At 46.6% G+C, this 5,462-nt stretch overlaps 1 pseudogene; it reads right to left on the bottom strand.

Annotated features, from left to right (window-relative positions):
* Window positions 1–2,273: 2,273 nt before the first annotated feature.
* Window positions 2,274–4,524, bottom strand: LOC115693738 (LEAF RUST 10 DISEASE-RESISTANCE LOCUS RECEPTOR-LIKE PROTEIN KINASE-like 2.1; annotated as a pseudogene).
* Window positions 4,525–5,462: the final 938 nt, after the last annotated feature.

Here is a 5,462-nt window from a genome sequence, read left to right as displayed (position 1 = left end):
TACCCAAAGTACTAAGTAGGGATTAGGAAGTCACTTACAAGGTTTTGGCCCAAGTAAAATCGATTAGGGGCTAAAATGGCCCGGTCAGGGAAGCAGCGGCTCGGCGCGGGCGAGGGCGTAGCGGCCGGCCAACGAGCAAGGCCTCGGCACGGCCCTCGGCCACGACCCGGGACTCTAAGCCACGATCAAGGCACTCGGCCAGGCGGATGGGCGACGGCTGGGCACGCAAGGGCACGACCAGGCGAGCTCGGCCACGGCCCGGGACGACGGCCAACCGAGCTAGGTGACTCGGCCACGGGCAAGGGCAACGGCTAGGCGAGCTGGGCAGGTGGCCAGCGACGGCCAGGCAAGCGCTGACGGCGGCAACGGCGAGCTGGCGATGATGACGACAGCGACGGCGACGGCGAGCTGGCAACGATGGCGATGGTGGTGGCTGGCGACGACGGCGATAGCGACGAGCTGCTGCTGGGCGGCGGAGGACTCGGTTAGAATAGGGGATGACAAAGAGGCAGCCGCGTTGTTGCCGGAGCAGCAGGGGCGATGGTGACTTAAGGGGGGGAGTTGGGATGGTGGCGGCGAGCTGGTGGGGGCAACGGCGGCCGGAACGGCAGAGTACGGCGGTTGAGGGCGAGGCGAACAGAGGAGTCGGGCAAACAGGGGAAATGGAGGAGAGGGGCGTCGTGGCGGAGATGGAGTGGCCAGCAGCGGCGCGGCGACTGGGCAAGACGGGACGGGCTGGCTGGCGGATGGCTGGTCTCGGCGAGCTGGCGACGGCGTGCGGGCTCGGCCAGGCGAGTTGAACGGCGACGGTACGAGCGAGTTGAGCAGCCGGGATGCGCGACGGCGAGCGGCGATGGTGGTGGCTGGTCGAGCGAGCGGCGGCGTGAGGCGGACGGCGAGCGATGGTTGGCGGTTATTGGTCGAGAGAGAGAAGAAGAAGAAGATGAAGCAACGGCGAAGGAAAGAAAGACGAAGAAGAAGAGAAGAAGAAGAAAGAAGAAGAAAGGAGGAGAGAGAGAGTCTACATGGGGAGAAGGGGGAGGGGACGTGCGTAGCTGGGGGGAAGTGAACGCGCGCATAGGGTGTGCGCGGCACAGGAGAAAGAGAGAGAGAGAGAGAGAGAGAGAGAGAGAGTGAGAGAGAGAGAGAGAGAAAGTCAAACCAATGAGTGTGATCTAACAGCTCACGTTCAAACCCGAAGTCGATCTAACGGTCCACTAAAAATCCCAATTATAAATTAGGATTAGGCCAAAAGACACTAAATAAAATAAACCCAAAGGGAGGTCTACTAGTCAAAATCCGCACCCGGTCCAAATTTCACTTTTCAATAATTCCTGACAATACCGACGCTAACCACAATAATATCGATGTCGTCCAATTAAGTTCGTCACGGAACTCTGAGAAATTCGACACCAAAGTTCGGGCTCTAAATAGCGGCCAATTTTGTTCGAATGCGATTTTAACGAAATCTCAAATTTAAAATAACCCGAGAGTGATCAGTTCTGGGCGAGATTCAACTATAAGCGCACTGACGAAATACACGTTTTATAAATCCCAAAATGGGTCGAAATTCGGAATGTCACAATGTAATAGAGTAAAACTATATGAAATACAATAACACAACATTAACCTAAGAGCTAGAAGAAGACAATCTCAAAAGTAATCACAGCTAAATTATCTCAAGTCCCTCCCAACATAATACTAGATTGTGGGACATATAACAAATACACAAAAAGCATTTCCAATCAAACTACGCATGGATCTCTAAACATTATTGGTATCTCCCAAAGGAAAACTAGCAAAAATTATCGGAGTGCTTGATGAAGTTGAGAATGTTTCTAGCTCCATCTCGGCTTCATCATTGTTGAATGGCACATCGAGTGGGTAAATAAGCGGCTTTGGAGGCATTTGGAGTTCATCAATATCTCCTTCAAGCATTTCTAGGACTTTGCTCATTGAAGGTCGATGGTCATGGTTTAATTGTATGCACCAAAGTGCAACTACTATCATCTTCTTTATCACCTTCCTTTCCTCTGCTACAACTTCCGCTTCAACACTTTTTTCTTCATTGACTTGGTTGTACACCCACAACGGAAAATAAATTTGGCTTGAGTGTTCTGCATTTGCATTTATATTCTTCCTTCTACCTGCCAATTCCATGAGCAACATTCCAAAGCTATAGGCATCTGCTTTATAAGATATACCACCGATGTTTCTGTAGAACAATTTAGGAGCCATATATCCTAAGGTCCCTCTTACGGCAGTCAATGAGACTATGCTTTGATCAGTTGGATAAAGTTTTGCAAGTCCAAAGTCAGAAACTTTCGGAGTGAAATTCTTGTCTAAAAGAATATTATGAGGCTTGATATCAAAGTGAAGTATTTGCATGTCACACCCCCGATGTAAGTATTCAATCCCTCTCGCCACCCTAAGAGCAATCTCATATATTTTCATGTAATCAAGAAACCTATCACCTTCCTCAATGAAAATGTGCTTATCCAAAGATCCATTCGACATGAAATCATACATGAGAGCTTGTTTCGAGCCTTCAAAGCAAAAACCAATGAGTTGCACTACATTAACATGGTGAATTCTTCCAATAGTAGTCACCTCGCTGATATAATCATGGCCAGGGGCCTTGGACTGCTTCAAAATCTTGATTGCCACTTCATTGCCGCTTCGGAGCTTTCCTTTGTATACAGAGCCATACCCCCCTTCTCCAAGTTTGTGCTTAAAATTTTTGGTGATCTTCTTAATATTCGAGTAAGAGTACCTTATGGGCAAAAAGTTGTTGTGAGCTTGCAAAAACTCTTCGATGTTCTTGTCCATTGCTAAGTGCCTTCTTCTGTACGTGTAGATCAGAAATATCATGACAAATGGTGTCCCGAACATGAATTTCGTTACACAAAAATACATTGAAGAAAATTCTGATAGGTTAGAATATAATTTTTATAATTATTTTAAGAACAAATCATTGTGCCGTACCTAGTAGTGATATGAAATCCACAGTTGTCCAAACGGTCATATCTTTTAGGAGACCTGTGGAAGGAATGAATGATTTGAAAAGGAATTGAAGGAAAAGAAATCCAAAAAACAAAACTCATGAGGAAACAGAGTAGTAGCTAGCTACTTTGAGCAAGTTAAATTTTGCTCAAAAGAATATGAGAAGTGGGTTGCATATATTTGCAAATAAATGAAACTAATAAGCTTCGTTTCCCATAGATAATAGACGAAACAAGAAATTCATTTGGCTTTGTTAGTAGTCGACAAAATAGAGTAACGGTGATTTTCATCTTTAATTGATAATTTTGTTCCTCCCGTCAATACATTAATACAATTTTGTTCTTCCTAATTAAGCAACTAATTAAGAAAATAAGAAAATCTGAACTCTATGCTGACAAAAAACTAGTCATCTGGCTGCTCGAACAATGAAAGGAAGTATAATCTAGCTTCATGTATGTGTGCAGCTGATGATGGGTCTGTTTGAGGTGACTTCTACCATCACTTTTTTTTTTGGCCAATTTTGTAATTCCTACAATTTGATTCTGATATGTAACGCAAAGGTCCTGAAATCTTTCAAATACGCAGATGTTGACCTATACTAACATGTACAATTCGTCATGATTTTCTTGGATTTGAAATACTTCTTACATATTCCAATTTTGAAGAGAAAGTAACAAGTGAAAGAGTGTACACAATCATGCAAAATTGCGGTAAAATTTTATTGTCAACCGAAGCTTACCGCTGTCATAACGCTTGAATCCGCAAGCCTGACCTCAGAGGATGCTATGGAAATCAAAGACGCAAAAGAAAGCCTCGTGGTAAAAGAAAGGGGAGGTCCCATCCGCAATCCTGACCCTTGTAGATGCTATGGAAACCAAGTCTGCAAAAGGTAGGGAAGATCGTTCTAATGGGTTGATCATTGAGGAGAACAAATCCTTCGGCCATGATATTATGGATTAGCTCGTAGTTGTATGAGCTATTATTAATCTGCTCATAAAGGTCAAACTTTGATACCCACGTCCACCTGCTAATGGTACAAAAGTCCCTAACATCCGATGCTGTTGGACCAACCAGAGCATACAAGTTCCAACTTGATGATGTGTTGGAAGAATACAACCCCTCGATGCAGGGATTGGTAGCAATGTAGTATGAAGAACTAACCGGCTTTGAGCAGTTCATAATGACCACGGCACTAAATTGCTTGCCAAATGTGCCGTCTAGTTTGTAGCAGTCACCCTTGTGAATCCTATTGTCGACCAATGTGATTTCGCCAGCGGAATAATTGATAGATCGAACATAGTATCTACCATTGTCTAAGTATAGAACAATGCGATTATCTTCACAAGCCAGCTCGAATTTCAAGTTGTCGCATCCCTTCGGGTCACTCTTCAGTCGGAACGGGTAGGTTATATTGCAAATGTTACCGTAGGATGAAGCGACGCACGACACAATACTCAGCTTTGCATTTCTAGTCATCGCTTGTACTAAAACAAGAAAGTGACATTCTGAATTTCGGCCCATTTTTGGGATTTATAAAACGGGTATTTCGTCAGTGCGCTTATAATAAAATCTCGCTCGGAACTGATCACTCTTGGGTTATTATTTTTAAATTAGAGATTTCGCTAGAATTGCATTTGATCGAATTTGGCCGTTATTTAGAGCCCAAACTTTAGTGTCGAATTTCTTGGAGTTCCGGGACGAATTTAATTGGACGGTGTTGATATTATTGTGGCCAACCTCGACATTGCCCGGAATATGCGAAAAGTGGATTTTTGACCGGATGCGGATTTGGACTAGTAGACCTCCCTCGTAGTGTGTTTTTGGTTATTTCTTTTGGCCCTTTTCCTAAATTATTAATTAGGATTTTTGGGGACCGTTAGATCGTTTTTGAGTTTGAACCGTGTCCATCGGATCGCACTCGAGTGCGATATTTGACTCTTGGGTCTCTCTCTCTCTCTCTCTCTCTCTCTCTCTCTCTCCTCCCTCTGCCGTGCCCATCCCCTACGCGCGCGTCCCCTCCCCCTCTGCCCCATGCACGTCCCTTCTCTTCTCTCTCTTCCTTTCTCTTCTCTTTTCTCTTCTTCTTCCTTCTTCGTCCTTGGCCAACTGGTTCTGTTCCTGTTTCTGTTCCGCTCGACCGACCGCCGCTCATCGCGCCGGACCACTAGCCGCGCCGCACCATCCGTCCGGCCGCTCGCCTGACGCCGTTGCCTCACTAGTCGCCATCCGCCAAATGCTTTCCCTCTTCCTTCGCGAGCGCAGCAGCGAGCTCGCCGAAGTTGCCCGTCGCGCCTGGCCATCGCCGCCGTTGCCCCAGCTGCGGCCGTGCCGTCTCCGACCGCCGCGCGACCTCCCCTTCTCCCGGCCGAGCCCTTCCTTCCCCTCTCGTGTGTCCCTCTGTCCAGCTCGCTAGTCGTCGCCGCTCACCACCGTACCGGCCGCCACTGCTCCCCCCCACC

This window comes from Syzygium oleosum, unplaced genomic scaffold, assembly GCF_021117445.2.
Source record: "Syzygium oleosum isolate NSW1041296 unplaced genomic scaffold, Sole_v2.1 Sole_v2.34, whole genome shotgun sequence".
In the NCBI taxonomy this organism is placed as follows: domain Eukaryota; kingdom Viridiplantae; phylum Streptophyta; class Magnoliopsida; order Myrtales; family Myrtaceae; genus Syzygium; species Syzygium oleosum.
Note: the sequence above shows the minus strand (reverse complement) of the source record. Positions and strands in the feature narration are given on the sequence as shown.